Raw genomic sequence first — 23,992 nt, 5'->3', positions numbered from 1 at the left:
AGGCTCTGAACAGCAGTTATGACAGCTCTCCATGTGAAGTCCAAGTAGTGCAGGGGTGATATGTAATAGTAGATATTTCAGGGCACAGCAGGATTAGAGAGTGACAGAAATCCAGAATCAACATGAAAGATCCTAACTGACACAGGATTACTGCACCAATCTGGGAAGGCTTGTTTAGTGGTTTAACTGCTGGATGTATAATTTCTATAATTAGAGTCTGATGGGCTAAGCAACATTGCAATGCAGTTCCAACACCCTAAAGAAATTTTAGACAGGCTATTAAAGAATGATTTATGAAGCAGGCTTTTGTTCAACCAAGTGATTAGAATTTATTAGCGTTGCCTACTTAGTGTTGAACTGGACATAACCAAACTAAGAAACAATAAACAAACAGGGGAAAAAAAGAAAAAAAAAAAGGAAAGGAAAAGAAAAAGCATTTCAATAATTTCTGTGCCAGAGCTGTGAAAGGCATCATGGCAAAGTAACTAAAAAATTTCAGCCTTCCATTTTAGGCAATATCTCACCTAAAATGTTGTGCTGAACTACTGAAAGATTTTTTTTTAATTTGAAAAAATAAAATCAGAGCTGCAATATGATGCCTAGCAAAGGTTCCTATTAATTTCTGTGTGTTGAGGAAAGGCAGAAGGAACACCTAAAAAAAGGCACTGTGGGAAGGGGAAATACTTCAAATGTTATGATTTAGAAGGCCTTTTTGAAATTATTTTTGGCAAAACAAAAGATGAGGGAAACAGAAAGAGGAAAAATATTTAAGGCATCTTAGAGCTGATGGTAAGTTTTTTCTCCCTAAACAAACTTTCTTACTAAGTGGTTCCCTGACAATTGTCAGGCAAGTCTGAGACCTGATTCCCATTAACTTTAATGAGAGTCAGAGTGTGTTTGCAGGTCATTTGACCATTAGTATCCATTTCTGTTAGGAAGAAAACTGTCTTATTCATGCAGCCCCTTACAACAATGAATGACAGCAAGTCCGTTTAGTACATTTCTGATGGTGTTGTTTCAAAACAACTTTGCACTCAGACAAAGAGAAATGATGGATGTGAAAAGAATATAAATTCAACAGAAAGAGGCTCTGCTCATTAGCAGATGGATTTGAAGTACAGATTTGAGTTGAAAAAGAATGCACACAATTGCAAATGAGCACCTACTACACCTACTTGCAGCATTATGGGATCCTCTTTTATAGAGCTGTGTGTGCTGGGCAAGTAATCAGTAATATGCCAAGAAACAAAGCAACCCTGAGGTTTATGCAGCAGCTTTAGGGACAGTCTCACTGAATCCCAAAAAATAGCTCTTTGCAGTTCTGAACAGGTACCTGGAGCACTCCAACACTCTGTAGATACCATATAGGGAAAACCCTTGGGGTATCAGCAGGAGGAAGAAAAAAAGTGATACACACAGGAAACAGGCAACATTTGGATATTTATGTCTGCTACACCATGTGGTTCGTCCTAGTAGTTGTCTTCTTGATTTCCTGCTCTCATAATTCTCTCATTTCTTGTACAAGACAAGGGGTTTTAGGAAGGATTGAATGTTATTAGCCAAGCCGGGCTAAGTAAATTATTCTGTACTTCATAAAATTGCTTGAAAATGGGTGTGAGGGGAGGAAAGGAAAGTTGGTAATATTTGTGCTGAGAGAGATCAATGAAGTATGACATTTGTTGATGTGAAGATGCATGAAAACTGCACTGGAAAATAGAGGTTTGATAAGATGACCTTGATGAAAATGTTGAACAGAATTATAGTTGTAAAGGGCAATTAGGAGAAACAGAGAGAGAGATGATTTTTTTAAGAAAGTTAAAGTTGCAAAAAAAAGGGGGTCAGTATCCAAACTGAGGATGAAAGTCAGAGCACTGGAACAAAAACCGAGGTACAGAAGAAACAGAGGTGATTGTAGGACACACTGGGGACTTAGAGAGAAGGAAGGAGAGATGCTGCTTTGGAACTTTGACAGCAGCTAAGATGGTTTGATTGATTGAAAGAAAACAAAAGTGCACTGTGGCCCAGTTTCAAGAACACATGTGGAAAATACAGTTGATTCATGTGGAGAGAAAACTGAAAAAGTGAAGGTAATCAAAGGGAAACCAGGAAGGAGAAAAACAGATGAGGCAAAGTACTTGTAATTTCTATAATACACCAATAAGCAAACTCCAGATCCATGTTTCTCTGTGCCTAAGGCATCAGCATAGGTTGCTGTCCCAGAGGACTGAGCCCAGGCTGTCAGCTCCTGTAGGAACCATAGCAGAACATAAGTGAGTGATAATTCAGTCTATACTTTCATACTCAGAAGTATTATTTTATACCCAGAACATTTCTAGGAAGAAGTGTAGAACAGTGCTCATATATTGGGTTCTCTATAGGGAAGAAGGGATTCAATATTCAGCTAACTAAACATGACAATAAACACAAAAAGAAATTAAAAAGTCTGTTTAAGTAATGACATAAACTGCCGTTGTGATTCTGAGTGTGCAGACAGAAAATGGAAGCAACAATATTTAGGGAACTAAAAGTGTGCATGAATTCATGACAGAACCCTTCCATGAATTGCCTTTTGGAGCTACAGACCTATTTGTCAAAGCACCTTTGAGATACACATAATTTATTGCTGATTTTGTAGATAATGATGTAACTTTTTTCCCAGCACCACTGCATGTTAAACATAACCATGTAACATTATTTGCTGCCTTTTTTTATTTCATCAGCATCAAATGAAACACAATTGCTCCTCCTCTGAGGGTCTTTGAATAGATTTTCACGTAAAATAAGGTCTTCAGCTGTAGCAAACCCAACAATATTAGCAAAAATATGGATTTACACTGTATGAGTGAACAAAAGCCAAATGAGCTGATGAGGACAGATACCATATGTCTGATCACAAGTTCACATAGCAAAAAAAAGTCTTGGAAAACAGTCTAACAAGTAGTGGCAATATTAGAAGTGAAATTTAGGTAAATTTAGAATTAAGCTGTTCGAGATACCTTGCTGCTTCATCATTAGAATTTTAATTTCTGAAATGAGAAGTTCACCTTGAGCTATAACAATTTGTAGGGGAGTCTACACTAAAAATGGCTAATCCCCTCCTCTGTCTATAAAGAGATAATGGAGTCTGAGGCTATTTTGCACATTTTTTGAATGCAAGTTTAAGACTAGAGATGAAAATAAAAAAAAATGTTGCCACCAGAAGAGAGCACAAAACTAACTCATGCTTGTCGCCACTTTAAGAGCTTACAGGAATGTGAAAGAGGGCAGGATGCAAAGGGAGTTTAGTTCACAAAGTTCCCTTTCTCAGTGTGGGAATCCTGAGTTCCATAAATGCAACTAAAAAGACAAGGGATCAGAAAATATTAGGGGAAAAGTGCCTTTTAGAAAGCCATAACAAATTGACTGACCAGGCATTATATATATATATATACACTATATATAAATATTAATATATCTATGTAAACACTTCACAGCAGAGCTGTCTTCTATATAGCAACCTATTGCCCTAGGAACAACATGGTACAACTTCTTATTAACAGCCTGTATACACCCAAGACTTCTCTCTAATCTTCACTGAGCATTGATTTTCTCAGAAGAGTTACCTGACACCTGAGAAATGTCTGAAGTTATTTCTTTAGTGTCAGAACAACCACAACACAGCTGCTGTTCCACCAATGTGAAAGATACAGCGATTTTTACATCACGGTTTGATGCTTATTTGTTTTCATAACAGACATCTAAAATGCTCTGGGCTCTGTCTAAATAAGATAAAAAGCAAAGAAAAGTGGTCTGCTATTTGACACTGTGTAAACATTGAAGGATCTTTCATTATGACCCAAATTTCATATCAAGTTTTGCACTCTCAGCTTTTTTCTTTTTTTTCCCCTCCATGTTTACGTCAATAGAAAATAATAAACTACTAGAATAGCATACCTAGCATAACAGCTAGTCAGCAGGGAAAAGGAGCCTTTTATTTAGCTGCTGTGAGAAGCAAATCTAATCATACAGGAAGGACTGCAGCCAGATAGGAAAGTGTGTTGGATATCAGTGATCCAGTACAATGACCAGGACAACCAGAGATTCAGGCCCAGCCAGTGTGGGTTTGTGATAGGCAGGTGCTGCTTGACCAGCCTGACCTTCCTTGACAGGGTGACCTGCTCAGTGGATGAGAGAGAGGCTTCAGATGTGTCTACCTGGACTTCAGTAAAGCTTTTGACACCATGTCCCACAGCATTCTCCTGGAGGAACTGGCTGCTCATGGCTTGGATGGGTGTACTGTTCCCTGGCTATGAAACTGGGTGTCTGAGCCAATCTGGTACAATCATTTGACTCACAAACCTTTGCTATATTCACAGAAATTAGGTGTTAGATATGATGGTGAGGCAATCCATTCTCTTGTACCAAGCTCCTCCGTCAGGAAGAAATGCTGAGGGAAGCAAAATGTAAAGCTCCTTCAAAAATATTAACATGAGTTTTCATGATTCACTCTGTGGTTTCACAGGCCTAAGTGGAAAACAGAACTTCAGTACGGGGGTGACTTTCCTCTATTTTTCTTAGCAACTGCTTCTAGTGCAAGGAAAGGCTCCACATAGTGCTTCAAATCTGTGAGTAAACAACAATGAAATACTGAACTCACTTTTGTTCAAAACCCTCATGTAAAACCACTCTAGAGACGAGCACTGGAGGTTTTGCTATAAATAATGTGAATTCTAAAAGTGCCAAATTATGTTAAAACCGCTGTAATACAATTAAAACATTATGCTTTAAAACAATTAGGCCATAAAATATAATTTTAATTTTGAAATTTTTTAATTATCTGAAACAAAAAGATAGAGCAGAATGAAATTCAAATAGCAAAGGATGATATTATGTACAATAATAAACACAGTAGGTCGAATATTTTTACCTTCTCTACAAGGAGGAGAAAATTTGGGTAGCTCAGTTCTACCTGGCTACTGTGGCTGAGATGGGCAGCATTAAGTTTGTTTTCTGGTGCTGCTGCAGCAGTCCTTGAATATTCCCAGCAGTGCCATGACAGGGCCAGAGAGAAAATTTTTAATGACTGTACAACCAGAAATGTTTTGCATGATCTACATCCTAATTGCTCCTGTTCCCAAAGAACAGAACATCAAGTCTTACAATACACAGCAGGGGACTGAAGACTCCCTTTAGAAAACTTATGATGTAAATATAGGACAACAAGGACTTTGAAACTCATTCATACAATTGCCTTGCAGAGTAACACTTCTGCTTCAGTTGCAGAAATACTCATTTACTGCTATGTTTATTTAAATGAAATTTTAATTTATTTTTTTTAAAACTATGATATCACTTCATCTAGAAAAAGTATCCAACTGAGCACTTCTATAAATTAAATCTTAAAATAGTGCATATTGATAACACCTTCTTTTACTCATTAAACCAACTGAACAACTGTTAAGGAATTGTCACCGTCCAAAGATGAGGCAGCCATAGCTTCTTTGGACAACTTGTGCCAGAGCCTCATCACCCCCATTGTAAAGAATTCCTTCCTTATGTCTAATCTAAACCTGCTTTCTTTCAGTTTGAAACTGCTCCTGCTTGTTCTGTCACTACATGCCCTTTTAAATAGTCTCAAATCTCAGTGACACTGGGATTATTTTTGCCACTGTAAATGGTTCAAACTGTTGGAAATTTACTTCAGACTAGCTTATGCCACTTTTTCTTATCCTGAGGTGTTCCAGTCATCATTAACTGGGCTTCAAATCTCCATTCTCTTATGGAGGTTTAGTCCTTATCCTCATGATTTAGTCAAAACTCATCCTTGACCAAGTGCTACCCTGTCCTAAATGGTATTGGAGATGAATGGTTAAAGCACAGGGGTGTTTCAGTTACTGGCTATATAGTGTTTTCCAAAGAGGTAAAAGAAATGTCATTAGTCCTAAAAAAGATGTCATTCTTTATGAAGTGCATACAAAACAATCTGATATGGGAAACTGTATCAGCATCTCTTTGCTTTTCATTAAAACTTTGGTTAGTACTATATTAGTGTGTTTCCCTTTACATTATCTTTCCCTTAGTTAAATACTTTGTCTCAAAAATCTTGGAGTTTTGTACAGCTTCCTGTTGCACACGATAATGCTCCATGTAAGAAAATCTCTCTTGTGGATTTCATTGAGTTTAAATAAAGCCTGTTAACATTAATCCAGTTTCCCCTGTTCCGGGTTGGAATGTTATTATTTCTAGACTAGTTTGTCAAATCTTTTAAGATATATAATATAAATTTATTTCCTCATTATATCTATAGCCAGTCTTATTTGTGCTGCATTAATTCCCTCAAAGTCAAATCTTGCTTTGTTTATGAGATTAGTGGCATTGATTTTAGAGGTTTAAGACAGAAAAATACCTGCACTTAATGGAACAACTGTGCCAGTGCCACTCTGTTCATAAAGTATATATCAGTTGTAAAGACATCTTCCCTCACCCCCACCCCACCCTCCCTTGGATAACTGAATTAGCTATGCTGTTCTTCAGATAAGTGCATCCTTTTCAAATAAGTACTTAGTCTCTGACCCTTCTTTAAGGCTGATTTTATCTTTTCTTTTGTTCCTTAATTTGTTTCAAATGGAACTTTACCTGACTTCATATCTACAGAGATTGAAGTCTTTATAAACCAAGTATGATGTTTAATTTTGTATTATTTTAAAGGGTTTATTCCTGCAAGAGATACTTTAGGCTAAGTTACAAGCATGACTTGTTATCTTTCAGGGCTGTAGCTTCCTGTATGTGATTCTGAATGCCTGTTGGGGTGCAAGAGCAAGCAGCAACTGAAATGCAATGTTATCAGACAGAAATAAATGCCTGTATTTCATCTATAATCCCAGTGGACTGGAAGTGAGCACCATGCAGTCCTCTACAACTTTATGCAGCTGCAACAATCCAGAAGATTTGAAAAATCTTTGCCTTACCATCAGATCCTGAACACGCCTCTACTACCCCTTCAGAAACTTCATATCCAGTGGAACAAAAGAAGTCAGAACCAATGTGCCACAGAAAGGAAGTAGGAGGGATCAGGAATATTGATATCTCCGGTCATGTCAAGAATCTAGAAATTGCCAGAAATATTTCTAGATCATCACCCAAAGTGATTCACCAAAACATCACCCCAGACACCATGGCCCAATTTAATACTGACTTCATAATAAAAAAAAAAACCACCAAAAAACAACATACTGATTAGGCAACAGAGATTTTTAATCACAACATTCCAGGTTGAAAGGGATCTCAAGGATATCAGATCGTCTGGACCAACCTTTCTTGGAAAAAGCATATCTACTTGTGTTCAACATGGACACATGGGGGTTTTGATGGGTGTTTGGGTTTTTGTTTGTGGTTTTCTTTTGGTTAAGTTGGTTGGGCTTTTTTCTTTGTTTGGAAAGATTTTTGTTGTTGGTTGGTGTTTTATTTTAATGATAATGATAATAATGATAATAATAATGATAATAACAATGATAATAATAATAATAATAATAATAATAATAATAGATACACAGACAGATAATGTTCCCAAGCATTCTGGACAGATACCAAGGGTGAAAGTTAGCATCATTTCCCAAGCTCAGGTCACAGTAACCTGCAAGCTCCCCACTGGCAGCAGGGAAAAGGCACTGTTTAAAGCCCCACCACGTTACTGTGTCTATAGTGTCTATAGCTACAGCCTGTCACAGCCTTCCTGGGCTGAATCTCTGCCTTACACTGCCAGGCTCACTGAAAAAAAAGGGGGGTTTCTAATAAAAGATTTCCTTATTAAGTACAGTTTTAGCATCCTCTCTGTTGTACCTCTGTTATGGCTTTTCCAGGGTGGTTATAAGCATTTATAAGATCCATTTGCTCGCTTTGTGTCTGGATGAGCCCAACACTTCCCCCTTCTATTATTAATTCTCTTAGTTCACATTTAATGTGTTGTTATTATTAAGAGACCAATTTTACTCTTCCCAACATCTTCAACTTCCTCTTTCCCCATTGCTACCATTTCCCATTATTATGACCTGGCAGTCCCTGAAATACAGATAGAGTCTGTGCTGTGGTTTTGTCTATTAAGATGCCAGAAACTGTAGGATTGAAATTGTACTTCTTTTCCTCAGTCTTCTTTTCTTATGTGACTTTTCAGCCATGCATTTGCAATGCTTGTTTCTATTCTCTCTCAAGTCCTCTTTTCCATCTAAATTTTGTTCACCTCCCCCTCAACCAAGTTTCAGATACCATAAACAGTGCAGTGGGACTGGCAGGCTTCAATACATCATCTCAAATTGTTTTTTTGCAACTTAAGTCCCACACATGCCAGAATGCTGTGTACTAAAATTTACCATATCTGAATAGAGAAACAACAACTTGTTTTTAGATAAAACCTAAAAGGATCCATAGGAGGACTGTGGGAAAATTACCATGAGTGAAGAAATAAAAGATTTTTTTCTACTTAAAATACCATGTCCCTAAGAGATAAAAGAATAGGTTTTCCCCTCACACTCGTCTGTTTTTTTTTTTGCTAATGATTTTGTTGTTGTTATTTTTATTTGTGTGTTTAGAGGCAATTAACCAGTACAATTGCAAAAAACACTGATGCACTAAGGTTTATTTTAACTTCCTCATCTCTTAGTGTCACATAATTTATGACAAAATAAGGAAGGAGGAGGAGGGAAAATTCCTGACAGGTTGAAAATAATTGGAAGGAAGAAGGAGAACAAAAGTGCACCTGACAAGCTGGCAAAAGAATTTTCTCCATGTGAACAAATTTATGCAAAATACTCTCCTAAGTATAATAGAAAAAATAGTGACTGATAAATGTGCTACACTTTTTGACTGAAACTGTAATATAAAATGCCACCTATCAAAACAGCAGACATGACATTTTCCTAATATTAGCTTTTGCAATAATTTCTCAAACTGTCTCCTAATAATCTGAAAAAGGAAGGAGATTTCCTTAGGATTAGCTGAACAACATATATTAAAAAATAATAATAAATTCAGAAGAATGAGGTCACCAAGAGGGACTGGTTAGTATTTCAAAGTGGCATAATAGCCCAGAGATGCTTATGTCAATCCTACAGCATTACACAGACCAACCCTGTGTGTGTAAACTGCAGACAAACACACTTTCTTTTATTTAAATAATAAAGTTTACATTTCCCTAAAGATGAATCCAGTTCAATATGCCAATTTTTATATTTTTTAAATTGGTCTTTCATGGGGAAAAATACAATTCCTATTTCTACTTTCTACTGGAGTCTCTTTCAACAGATAAAAAGGAGAACTGTACATATTGCTTGGGTAGGTTCTAACTCAGTTACATAAACTAATTACATTTCCCAGCAATATACTCCCTGAAATACTGAAACAAGGTTTTGAGCAAGCATATTTCACAAGGATCTAGATTTAATATGCATTAGCTGAACCAAATTAATTTACTGTTAAGTGTAAAATAACAAACTCCAGTGTAAAATAATTAATACTGTACTGATCTTAAAATATAGACGCTATTTATTCTGGATTTAAGAGTGCAGTAATTCGATACTAATAAAATATACAATAACTTGCTTGCTTTAACTGTGATTTTAAATACCAATTAAAGATGCTATTTAACAACATCAGAACATGTCTCACAGAATAATAATTATTTTTAATAAAATGAACCACTATAAAAGTAAGAGAAAACAAAAACAAACTACCATGTTGTCTATGAAGGGTCCAAGCAACAACATACTCCTAAAAGTCTTGTGTTTCTGTTTTGTTTAGGAATACTTTTGGCTAAAGCTACCAATTTTCTAAATTAATTACACCAACAAAACTTAGCTTGAAACTCAGTAAGACACTTTCCAAGGGCTCTCATTTGTGTGTTGGTTTCCAAAGGGCTGTCATAGAGTTGAAAATATCTTGGTTCATAAGCTCTTTGCTGAATCAAGTTTTTAGTTGTTTCTATGGAAAATGGTCCTACATATCAGGTCTCATTTCTGGGCCTGCCATCTTGAAGGTTCTAGGAAGGTTCTTGGCCAACATGGGATTTAAGTCAAGGAGTAATTACATTTACAAAATAATTTGCCATTCCACTTTGAAGGGATTCACTCATGTCATCACTAAATACAAATAATCTAGAAATCTGTCCTTTCTTTAAGCCCATAAAAACAGACACATTAATCTTCAGGGTAGTTTAGCTTGGAGAATATAGGACTGTTAAATAAGATATTTTTGTAGGAATGTTTTTCATCTTATATGCTCTAAACACACAGTGCAAAGCTGGCAAGCATTGGTATTTTTTCTTTCAGTTAAAAAAATTGAAATCCAATTTCCTCACTTCCTGGCTCAGCATTGCAGAATTGGAGGATGACTATGTTTCTCAAGGCTGTGGTATCTTTCTTGCAACAAAATGAAGATGCCACTAAGCTTGCCAGTGTAGATTAATGCCAACAAGTAAGGCAGATTTTGAGCAGCAATAGCCCTATCAAACACCATTTATGTTGCAGAGTATTTTGCAAAATACATTTTTAATGGACTTGTCAATATAAAATCAAAAAGTATTTTTGATTTATACTACTAATAATTTAATATTTTTAATTCTTTTCTATATTTTCTCAGCCTTTATGCTTTTTGGGACAGAGATTCATGATCTCTGCTCATACAGCAGGTAAAACTTGGCCCTGAATCTCACCAAATCTGGTTGCTCCTATTTTGCCTTATATCACAGTGATTGTGGAATGTCCTTGCTTCTGCTTTCCTGCTCTCCTAAGATTTCACCTGATCCCCAAAAGCAGCCTGAGCATTATTCTTCTCTCTTTCAAAGCTGATGCAAACCAAAACAACACAGTCAAACTGCCCAATAAAGACAGACAACAAAGATTTGTTTTGCATATAGATTATGAAACACTGAGAGAGGAATAAATGTGAAGTTCTATCACTACCAGTGATAATCCTGAATATTTTCATCAATCAAAGGCATTTAAAATTGAACCTCATAATATATACTGATGGCAAAGGAGGTTATTAATGAACACAATGATAAAATTCTTCTACCTATATACAAGAGAACTACAGTCCATTGGGAACTTCAAGAGACAAGAAGGAAACTATCCTTTGGTTTGACCCAGCTCAGAATATGCTCAACTGCCACAAAAGCTGCAAGTGCCAAATGATTAGCATGGCCCAGGGTGATCAGCAGCACAGCACCTGTCACATTCCAGACAGTCTTACTTAAGTAAAATTAAAGTTTGGATTAAATCATCTTTGTGATCTAGGCTTTTGCAATTAGGAAAGGGAAAAAGCAGCCAGAAGCTCAAAAGGGAGCAAAGCATGAGACGAGGAGGGAGGGGTGGGGAGGGAGAGGAAGTGAGCAAGAAAGAGAATGCTCATGGAGATCTCAATGCTGATACAGAAAACAAGAGAAAACTGGACTGAGACAAACCAGACAAACCATAAGCTGCAGCTTCCTAGCAATGAGCCCATCCTAAGATACTCCAAAACTGCAAGGAAAATAAGCCTGCTGCAAACCCTCTGGAAGGCTGGAGTAGAGAAAAAAGTTGTGAAGCTGGCAAAGGTATCTAATTACAATAAAATTAATAAAAAACCCTCAAAGTGTCTGTTATTGCTACATGCCTTAAACCCCTCATGTAGCAACTCTTATTCATACCTGGAAAAAATGAATTTAGTCCAGAGACTGGGATGCCAATCACTGCAAAGAGCTAAGTCACAACCTCCCTCAACAGCAGCTATTTTCCCTTTATAAAGGTCGTTTTATTTGATCTCTCAAAGACCTCTGACCACAACAGCAACAGGGAAAGAAATAAGCATTGAATTGTATTGCTTGTCCACTTACATTAGTGGGATGAACTCATAAGATCTTGCTAAAGGTAAACAAGATATAAATTTAGCAGCCGTATGAAAAACATGTTCTTTCCTCATGTCTGTGAAGAAAAGGGCTTAAATTCAATCATCCTTACCAGAACAACCAGTCTAACAACTCCTTGGGCTCCAGGAATACTTTAGTGTGAGCCAACATTATGTACTCAGTGAAGACAGGCACACAACACAATTCCTTTCTTTCAGCACTTGTTGCAATAAAGGCTGTTTGAAGTTGTCAGGTCTTACCTGGAATCACACATAACTGCTACCAAAGAACATTGCAGCAACTGCTCATCTGAAATTCCTGTTCCTGTTGCAATGTTGCAATACTGCCTCTCCAACAGGAACCAGGGTAGGAGCATGGCTGTGGTCAGCCAGCTGTAGGACCCTGACTCCAGCCACACTCATCTGTGCTTAGTTACACTGATAGCCAGTGAATTTTTCCCTCTCCTCATGATGTGTCAGCACCATGACAACTATTCTAACTTATTTCTATGTGATAGAGCAAACTTTTGACTTTTGCTTCTGTTATGAAAGCTGAATTTAGTCTCTGTCCATCACAACCTCAAAGTCTGTTTCATATCTTAATGACCACAAAATATTTGCTAACAATGTGTATAACTCCTGAATGTGTGACACACTGATGTCTAAGCATTCAGGCCTGCAATGCACCTAATGCCAGCACAATGAAAAAGTACAATTATTATAAGAACTCCTCTATCCACTCTTTATTTTCAAACAGTTGCAATACACGGGAACAATTTCATAGACCTGAACATAATCCGCACATACTTTGTTTGGTAACAGTGGGTAGTAGTGCCAGACCTTCCAGAGTTGTCATGGCTTAGTTTCTCACTCTTCTGTTTCTGAACTCCTTGGAACTTTTGTTTTTTCCTTCAGTCTAGACATTGGCTTTGAATTTTAGAGACTGCAGTGTGAAAAACGAATCTAATTATTGTAAAATCTTAGTACACGAGGTCATTAACCCAAATAAAGTAACCAGACTACAAAAATAATTTGGCAATTTTGTTTATGTATGGCACATTTGGAGGCACCTGCAGTAAGATGCTTCTTTTCATTATTTTACCTCATTATTATTTGCACTTAAAGGTACATAACTACATACATACTCTGCCGAGAAAGGAATTAGACATTATTGCTAAAGCAAACAAGTAGTGGCAGCATTATCATCAGAAGAAATGTATTTGTACTTTCCATCTACCTTCATGGGGCAAGCTAAGCCATTAGTGCACCCTAACTCTCAAATAGGTTTACAGTGTTGACAGCATTTTAATAAAGATTTTCAGTTTACACTCACATTGGCTTTAGACACTACCAGAGTTCACTTTATTGTTCTGCAGTGATTTTCTTAAATAGAATAAGACCATTCAAAAAACAATCAGGAAAATTAGGCAGTTGCTAATTGCAGCTGTTGAGAATTCACAATCACTTTATTCTTTTCAAAGACAGTTAATCATATTGTCCACATATGTTCTGCATTTCAGCTTACCCTGAAATCTGCTTTCTTCATACACCTGTATGTAAAGGTTTTAAGCCAAGAGCAGTTTTAGGTTTGCTCTTGGTTATTATGCACATTTTTCCATTACTGATTAGGTGCACAAAAAGTTGCCTTTTTTAGTTATTCTTTTTTTGTTTGTTTGTATGTAATAAAGAGGATTAATAATGGACCTCTAAAACACATCAGATTTCTATATTGTTATTATGGCCAAGCAATTATCTGAGCAAGATACACTGTATATTTGCTCTTACAAAGTCTTCACTGAGGTTCTATAAATAATCAAAAAATAAAGCTATCAAAATCATGTGCCTCAACATAAAAGGCTTAAATCTGGACAATGAGTTATGCACAATGAATAATGCAAACAGCTCTATTCATATGCACAGTGCTGCACAAAATTTAATTTAAGAATTTAAGTATTTGCCTCTTGTGTGACTTTTCTGCCTCTAATTTAATACAATTTCCTTTCTCAGAGAAATTACTACAGCACATTTTGACATCTGCTCTTCAAAGAATTACAGGGAGGGTTATTAAAAAATATACTTTAGAGTGTTTTATATAAACCTGCCCATTTCTATCAGACTCTACAATAATAATTTTAAGTTATGAGGGATTAGTTTTCATTTCATTCATATTCATTAGCAGTGGGTAGATATCAGAAATATGTGGGTGACTGAAGGGAGCTCCAAAATTGAGAATTAATGTCTACTATAAAATGCTGCAGGGAACAGAAATGGAAAAAGTAGAAGCATTCTTTATACTAAATAACTTTTAGGAGAGGAAATAGATTCTAGACATCTTGGAGCTGACTGTCCATTTCAGAAATTGCCCTACTTCAGCCTTCAATACTAAACATGGAAATAAAATGTTCTTTGCTAATGGAAGGAAATAATTTCAATAATAGTTTCAGTAATTATTTAGTAAATACCAGTTCTAATTAATTTTAGTGATTATTAATTCTAATCACTAGTAATGGTCCATCAGTATTTCATAAAGCATTTCACAATTAAAATAATTAATTTACCTCCATATGGCCAAAATATAAACTGAAATCCAGAAACTAAGACAAACAGAAAGTAAAACTATTACCTTGTGAGCTACCCATGTGTGTCTATGTCTCATTAATACCAGCACTTTAAAAGCTGAAAAGCAAAACTCTAAGAGCAAGTATGAAACACTGTCCAAAAGAAAAGCAGCACATTCATGAACTGCTTCTGCAAAAAGGGAGGGAAGTGTCTGACAAATCAAACAGAAACAACAACAACACAAATAATTACATTGTTCACTACCCATAATATGATGTAGAAGATGTGGAAGGTGGCAATTTCAAAAGTCACTGTACTACAAAGTTGGTTGAGAAGCTTCAATGTAATACTGGCTCAGATCAATATATCTGAGAAAACTGTGCAGTCAAAATCTATTTGGTGGTATTGCTTATTACATGTACATTCTATTTATTAAATTAGTGATCACTATTCACAATCACAAACACTGCCCACCATTCTGAAGGCAGACTCTAAAAAGAATATCACCTGCAGTAGAAGCCTCTCCATTTTCTTCTGTCCTTCTCAATAAGCTTATTTCATTTGACAGTAGCTGTAAGTGAGGGATATGTGTCCAGGAGAATAAACAATTTCTAAATGGAACAGAGAAACATGTTTATAAAATTACTGCAGTTCTCCAGGGTGGAAACAGGACTTTTTTTTCCAAAAGAACAGCTATAATTTTAAACACAGCATTGTACTTCACTTGTAAAAAGACCATCTTGCAAAGATCAAGGGAAAAATCCTCAACACTGTGAGAAAATTTTGCTGTACCACAAAACTTTTCTGTCAAGTCTAAAACCATAATGACCTTAGAGAATATCTTTGTTCTACAAGGAAGTCTCATATCACCACTGTGTTTTCTGAATATCATGTCAAACTCTATACAGAGATTCAGTGACCTCTTCAATAAATTCCTGAGAAGGACTCATTAATGTATTTACCAGATACCAAAGCTGCTCCCATTCTAGAGAACAACCCAACCCTATTCACACACAGAGACAGAAGTATCTTCCATAGAGAACAAAAAACTCAGGACATAGTAAGAGCAACTAATAGTAGAAAATGTCATTAAAGCATTACAAATTTAGGGGAACCGTATTATACATGAACAATCTCTAAGCAAGGACATTTTTCCTTAAGGATAAATGAGTAATGATCCAAAAATTAAAGAGATAGTTTGTAATAATTGACTTTTTAACATACAAGAAATCAGAGAGGCAAAAAGATCTTTTAAAAAACCAGATGCCTGCAATATGTTAAACCAGTTCTATTTATATGTGACATTTTGGTGAGGAGTATTCAGAATATGCTTCAGTAGATACCCAGTCCAGTTCAGCATATTTATCAAACACACACTCTACGTTATTTCAGTAAGATACCACAGGGTCACATGCTGCATTCAAGGCCAAGTCCTGCAAAATGCTGAGAACCACAAAAGATTTGCTTCCAGCTCCAAAAGGAATGGAGGGAAAGTGTGTAGTGTATTGATTTTTTGACTTGATTTTTGCTGTTTAAGGAGCTGCTCAGTGCTGCAAGACTCAAGTGGAAGTTGGCAGATGGAGAATGGCAGAAGCAAAGTTTTATCATTATGTGTATGATCACTTTACTGAACAAGGGTTTACCTATCACAAGAACCACAGAGCAGCTCTCCACCTTTCTGTACACAGCTATGACTTCCACTGACTCCTGAGATATTCTTGGGATGCTGAAGTGCAAACCTCCAATGTCAGCTTTTTCCAGAGGAAAGCTTTCATAAACCTATGCAGTCACAGCAGACTGTCCTTGGAAAGTAGGCAAAATGGTCCAAGTTTTACTTCAATTTTATTAATCAAAATCACCACAGAGTGTTTTAATCAAGTAGGAGTAGAACAGCACAATAGAATTCCTGGGCAGTAGATGTAGACATATTTTTCAATGATAGTTTGTGAAGCAGAAAAAAACCATATATATATATATAAAAGTTTACCTTAAACAAGACAGTTCACACACCTATGTATGTTCTTCTGCAAAATTAAATATTGATTTCATTTTTTTTAATCTTTCTTCAGGCTTTGCAGGAAGAGTTTACTAATAATAAATGAAAATATTTTTGAAAATCAGTCTAAAAGGTGTCTGACTTTCCCTTTTATTAATTATTGCCTTATATACTCTTGTCACATGAGTATTTGAGGGATTTGATTTTTTTAAGGCTTCCCTTCCTTTGGATCTGTTCCGTTTTCTGTTGTGGTTTTCCTTCCAAGTACATATCTTCATGCTGCAGAGGATTGCTCTGAGATGCAATATTAGGAAACTACCTGACACAGAAGATTAATGTAGAAGACTGTTTGAACTGTTATTGCATACCAAACAGAGTTCCTTGCCCTCCTTTCATCACTAATTTCAAGGCAGAAAACTCTTTTACTCATGGGCAACTTTTATCTTCATATGAATGTCTCCTTTCGCTTTCCTTCAAGAGATCTGCCTCAGTAGGTTTTGCTTGGATTCTTATAGTAGTTGTCTTGTCTTGTTACCATTCATTCTTTTTTTTCATATATTTTCCTCCAGTCACCTCTTTTAATTTCACTTGGTATTTCTTTTTTTTTTTCCTGACCTAATTTTCATAGAACAATGGGCTCCCAGATAGTCAGGAGTGAAATAATAATTACAAAATCCTGGAATAGAAAGCACTTAAGACTTGTATCCCATTTTGCCATGGTATTTTATTTATCAACAGGAAGAAGTAAAATCCTGATAATACATAAAGTCATTACTATTCCAGTAGGTTAATTAATAAAATCATGTCAATATCAGAACATCAGCCTTGTGATAAAAGCACCTACATTGCTTCACTTCTGATGGGTGAGAAAACTTTCCCTTTAATAAATCATTTTCACTCTTAGCCTGCTTTGCATGTCTCCAAAACTATTCTTTCAATTCCCATTAAGTTTCTTCTCATTTAGATACATTTATTATTCTCAGTATTTTATTTCTTTTGGTTAGTATTTGACATCAAGAGCTCTAGGAAAAAGCAATTTTAGTGAGTGAAGAGATACAATAGGCTTTTCCTAGTTATTTTATGCTGATCTAGATGCATCTATGCCTAAAGAGAAAATTTAATCCTCTTTAGGTTACACATATGTTTTAGTTTCTCAATGTCATACTAAAATAAGTAATACTCTTCATAAAAATTGCAAACATATTTAATTATATGAAAAATGTTACTGTCAACCAAAGATGCTTCAAATTAAATTTCAGAGAGTATTATGCTTAATACACTGCAAAAATTACTGGTGATAGAGTTAATGGTGGTATTCTCTATCTGCATCAAGTGGAGATGTGAAATGCTTTATGTGTCCCAAGACAATCCCACATAATTTTTTTTTAACAAAATAAGCTTGGAATCAGAGCTGTCTCAGGTGAGGGATTGGCCCCTACCCTATTAGGATACTATGCCCCAGTCATGGGAGCTGTTCTCAGCTGCAAAATTTGTCCACAGCCCAAGTGTCCCTGTGTGAATATCTGGCCTAGTTACGAACTCTACTCCTCATTAGTCTCCTGTATGATCACCCCTTAATCTCTAATCTAATTAATTTATTTTATGGCCCTAGTTTACCAGTCTCAGACCTTCTCAAATCTCAGTTCAGATTGTCCAAACTGTAAATTTTTTGGCTTGCTAAAAAGCATACGACTTACCTATCATAAACACTCCAAATTATATTCCCTGGTATTCTCAGTGATTTTCTTTCATTGTCATATATTCATAAATATTCATTTAAATTAACCACAGCATCATTAATCTGCTATTGTCCTTATATATCTGTAGTTCACACATTTCTCCCTGTAACATTTCAACAAAAACCAATCAGTTTCACCTATAGAAAGACAAGTCAAGTTCAAATTACTAAAAAAATGTAGTGACTGAAGTGGGTTGTTTTTTTCCTTTAAAGAGGAGCAAGCTCTTCCATTCCCAGAAGAACAATGCTCCTGACAATTACAAATATTTATGCTGAGTCGGTCTTGTTTCTCTGAAAGTAACCATTGTGTGAGCTTACTAAGATCTATGACTGAAAATCTGAAATGTGCCAAGAAATAATTTTAACACTGATAAAATTCAATTAATATTAGGGAAAAAAGGTATTGCAAAGCAGAAAAACCCTTCCAACAAAAAATCACAAGTACCAGGACAAATATATTCAACAAAAGACTTGTAAGTGCTGAAATAACAGGAACAATACCAGATCATAAGAAAGAGAAAAGCCAAACAAAGAATTGGGATCTAGCTAGAAATCTTTGTAACATATCTCTTTTTTTGATATCACTTCATTTACATCGTGGAGTGCTTCACATTTATCTCAACATCTTCAGTCTTTAAGATTATATAAAAATAGCGCTTGCACTTTGCTTTTCAGATACATTACATCCTCCTGATTATTATGAACTTAATTAGTACATATTACTGAACAGTAGACTTGAATTTCTTTTTTCTAGTTTATAATCTTGGGAAAAATTTCTTCTGTGGTGCACAAGAGCCAAGAATACTCCAGAAATTTACCCAAGCTAAAAAATTCCACATATTCAGATTCAAATCTTTCAGACTTTTTTTGTGTGTCACCTAGATTTCAAAACACCTAATTGTGTGCACTCTGAGTAGAGCTCAGCTGCACCTCCTTTTAAATGAAACACTCTTCCCTGAGATCAGCTCAGCTGGTCAGAGCATGGTGCCAATAATGCCAAGATCATGGGTTTGATCCCCGTATGGGGCATTTACTGAAGAGTTGGACTCGATGACCCTTGTGGCTCCCTTTCCACTCAGAATGTTCTGTGATCCTGACACTGGTGTTCATGTTTGGACATGTGAAGAGGTGTTATTACATCATCTTTGCATGTAATGCTACTTCATTGTTCATCCAAACTTGTTGACATTTTTCAAAGTATTCAATTTAAATACACAAATCCAGATTTTGCTGGAGAATAGAGTATTTATATTGTTTGATATTCTTTTAAAACCCAGATCTTAAAACCATATGACTACAACAGAATGACATATCTTACTTCTATATTTTAAAAATATCCAGTGATGAGAAAAAAATCCTGAGAATGTGAACAATTATGTTTAAAAAATCAAATTATTTCTGCATGTTGATCTTCATTTTTGGAACAGTTTTCAACTTTACTTTTAAGCAGTTATTACTGATACTGCATGATGAAGTAAGATTTTTTTTTTTTAAAAATTGTTAAGCATAACATCTTTACATTTCACTGACAAAGAGATTGAAAAGAACTCATCAAACAGAAGCCTTATGAAATACTTGCAACAGAGAAAATCCTCTTTTTTAATATATATATACACACATGTATATATATAAACAAAATTCTCCAACCTCCTTTATGCTATGACAGTGACAGATTTGTTTTTCTCCTTTCTTTGAGATTATGAGTCTGAAATAAAACAGGCATTTCCTGGCTTCACTTCCAATTATTTTCAATAGTAAAAATCCCTGTTAATCTACTGAGCTATTTCATGAACCATCTTCATTAAAATAAATAATTTTTATTGCCACTTCAGAAGAGATTCCTAAGGAAAAAAAAGTGCTTTTTTTCTCTTAGCTGAATTAGAATACACTTTCCACTTACCTGTTTTAATATAGTAAAATGAAGCCACCTTCTGTTCTTTGAAAAACACATCTGTACAGTAATGTCAAGATTATTCCATTAGATACCTTAACACACCTGAGAACTCCACTCTTCTGACCTCTGGGCCAGCAAATATATCCAGTGTTACTACATGTCTCATACTATTAGTATAAGCCACCCTAGTTGTATGTCCAAATAAGCACTTTGTGCTCTGCTTAAAAGTTGGAGCTGTATTTCCATGCTTATCAGATTTAAATTCAAAGTGCTTGCAAAGAACTTGACAGGTTGGGAACTTATCAGATCTACAGAATTTGAAAATGTGATGTCTTAGCAGAGTGAAATAATTTTAATAATAATTATACACTTTGTAGGTACTGCTTTTGATCAGAAAAAACCCCAAACAGAATAAAACATAAAATTAAAAATAAAAAGCAAGCAGAGAAGAACTTAGAACTAGATAGAACTTGTCAAACATATGAGCTCCTGCACACACATGAACAAAATAAACTATGAGAGGCGTAACTGCACTACGAATATTCCAGTCAGAGCTATAATTCCTATGGTCATTTCAGTGTCACAGACAGGACTTCGTATATTTGCCAGGCACACCAACCAGCACTCTAACCAAATTCACACAGGTAGCACTTCAGCACTAAGGTCTTACAAATCTAAGAAAACTATTAAAAACTGTTTCATTCAAACACAATTCTCCTTCCTCTGGACATGGCAACAAGACCTCTGAAAGAAACCAGCACTAATGAGAAATACAAAAACTCTACCCTGAGACATCAGATGAAAGCCTTGGCTACGATGAACAACGATCAACAAGGGGAACATGTCCCACAAAAGAAAACTGATTAACAAGTGGAGATTGCACATCTTGCAGAGCAGTTATCCCTGCAAGTTATACTTCCTTTGAAGGTTATATTGGCTCTTTGTCCACTATCCATGTGAAAATCAGAAGCCAAAGTTTCTGGTACCACAACAGTTTTGGAAGCATTGTGGAAGTCATGTATTAATCTTAATGTTGCTGAGTATTTAGTGAGAAGAAACACTGGCCCTTCTAGAGGATGAATGTCTTGCAAATTAAGATCCACAGAGCCAGGAATTTACCCTGGGAAGATTAGATCCAAATAGCTGGCTGATTAATGAACCTTAGGCAGGCAATAAAGAAAGCATTAAAAGGAGCTGTAGCTTTCCTTTTTGACAAAGAATGGAATTATGTCACCAGAAGTAGACATACTCCTTTTGAAAGTCAAAATACCCTGGATCTTGGACATATGAGATTCCCTAATTTTATGCTTTCAAACATGAATTGCCCAAAGGGAATAGGTTTTTTCTTAGTTCTTCCTTCAGCAAAATTCTAATGTGTCCAATGTGGTGATGCTAATGAAGCTCCTATTTCTCCCCCCTGCTCTCTCCCCCCGCCCAGATCTCTACTTTTCTTTAATCAACTAATGTTATTAAGACTAAGGAAAAAATGCTCCTCATACATTTGGCTGTAGATTAGTTCTTAAACATTTATTTTTACAGAGTGCATCACATAAACCTGCCATATTTGATAAAATAAAATTTCTACAAGGTGGAAAGGAAAGAAAAAACTAAGCAACAATACTTCAGGGTCCAGTAAAGTAAGTGGCTGACATTACATCTCATATTAGCTCTGAGCAATTGCACTGTTGGCAGTATGGCTACTCATCTTCATATTTTCCCATTAACATCTACCATATGTTAGAATATCTATTTAACACAAATTATAATTATTTTACCTAATTAACTAATACATTAAATCAAAGGCCAACTCTACAAAGTAAGTTAAACCATACCAATTATGGACTGTGGTGTATATTTTCATTCTTACAATTATCAATGGAGTTTCTCTCTGACTGTGATTAATGCAAACTGATTAACTTCCTTTTTATAGCTTTAATCTTCCTAAAATGTGTAAATATATTCTAGAATTAGCAGAAGGTCTTGAAATTACAGATGAGGGAATTAATTTTTCATTTATTTACTGATTGCAGTCACCATTAGCTCAACCCCACAAATCCTTTATAAAACCCCAAACTGTCTATGTGACAAAAAACCCCCAAAACCTCAGTGTCTCTGGCCTTCTGTTTTTCAGGCTTACCTTATAGAAAAATACTTAACCACAGTCTCTCCATGATTTGCAGTTTGAATGTTTGCCCAGCAGTCTAAATAAAGTGGTTATAATTCCTGGGAACCCTGTTTGGATTTACAGTTTTATTGCAAATGGTTAATGTCTCTTTGACCTCTCTAAATGTGCATTGTGTCAACTAGCTACTTATTAGTGAGCTATTTCAATGCAAAATACACACAGCTATGTACAGTGATTAATCATAAAGGGTATGGAGAAAACATTTTAACTTTATAAGTTTCTTTCTTGCTCATTGGCCTTTGACCGTATTGCACTGAGTCAGTCTCTTCATTCCCTCTGACACTATTTCTTCAATTCTCAAAGTGTTAAAGTGACTATTTGTGAAGAGAAGATTCTTTGTTGTTACAATTTCATTATTTTCCAGCATCATCACCAGTAGAGTTGTTCTTCTTTTGCTTGCCTCTCATCTTTGGTACCCTCTTTCTCCATCATCCTATCAGCTCATCTGTTAGATAGAGGGTAGGAGGAAATTTAAGCATTCATCTAGGAGAAATTGTCATACAAGAGATAAAAAGCTGTTTTCAGCCTCCTACTAACTCAGTGCCAAGTTTTAGCTTTCCTTCCATTAAAGAATTAGCAAAGTCTTGGACATCACTTACTAGAGAGAACAGTGGTGGTCTGCCACATATTCAACCTCCTGTATCTGTCCCAATTAGTTTGCACTCAGTAGAAAGATGGACACTTTTATTGTAAAAATTAGGATGTAAACAGAGGTTTTTACTGCATTGCCTCTATATGCAAATGCTGTAAAAGTACAATGTGTGAATAGCAAACCCTCTCCCTGGACCATTTCTAAAGTAGAGCTAATCCACAAGTCAAAAGCTACTCTGTCCAGGCCTAAAATCCATTACGTCTGTAACTACTATTGACTTCTGTAGCCAGTCCAAGATGAAACTAAAATTAAAGATGGCTGGAAAACCAGAAAATATTAGTTCATGGAATTAGCTGACATATTTTAATGGAAATGTCACATGAAATGATTTAATTTCAACAGTGTTCAACAGATTCAAAGCAACATTTCCAGATTCGCAGGCCAAACCATGTTTCTGTGGGAAACCTTTCTCCTTTCCTTTCATTATCTTGCTTGTTTAGCTCCTGGCAGCTCACCTGGTGGGCTGAAAGCCTGGGGATGACCTGGAAGACTAAGCAGGAACTCCTGACATCAACAGCTCATAGGCAGGCTGCCAGGTGAAGAGCTTCAAACCAGAGCATCATTTTATTTCCCGGAGAGATACAAAACACTTGGGTGACTCAAAGAAAATACACTCAGAAATCAAGTCTACCACAAAACAGAATTACTCTTCTCCAGTCAACTCTGCCTAATATGTGTTTCTTTTTTTCTGTAATAAGTATCAGTTAAATGTTTCAAAAAGTGTGTGTGCTCTTTCCCATTCAATGTACTTCAAGTTCAAGGAGGTTTCACAACATACACACATTTCAAGTGGGGTCCTTGTAAAGGAGAGTATATTTGTCTGAGATTATGAACCGCTACTTATTTTACTTTACTGTGGCATGTGCTTAATAAATATGAATAAAATATTAAGTAAATTGCAGGTTTCTCCAGAGGCATTGCAAGGCATGCTAAATACATGCCAACTCAGAAGGTAGCCGGTTTTTGCAAGTGTAGATGAGACTACTACAACAATTACTAGGCTATATTTGCCTTTTAGAACAGTGGAAATCAGAAGCAACCATGCTGAAATGAACAGAGGTAACCATCAGAAACATTTATCAACAGAAAAGTAGCTGGCTGAAAGAGTAAAAATT

Source organism: Pithys albifrons, chromosome 14 (assembly GCF_047495875.1).
Source record: "Pithys albifrons albifrons isolate INPA30051 chromosome 14, PitAlb_v1, whole genome shotgun sequence".
In the NCBI taxonomy this organism is placed as follows: Eukaryota; Metazoa; Chordata; class Aves; order Passeriformes; family Thamnophilidae; genus Pithys; species Pithys albifrons.
This window is presented reverse-complemented; position numbering follows the sequence as displayed.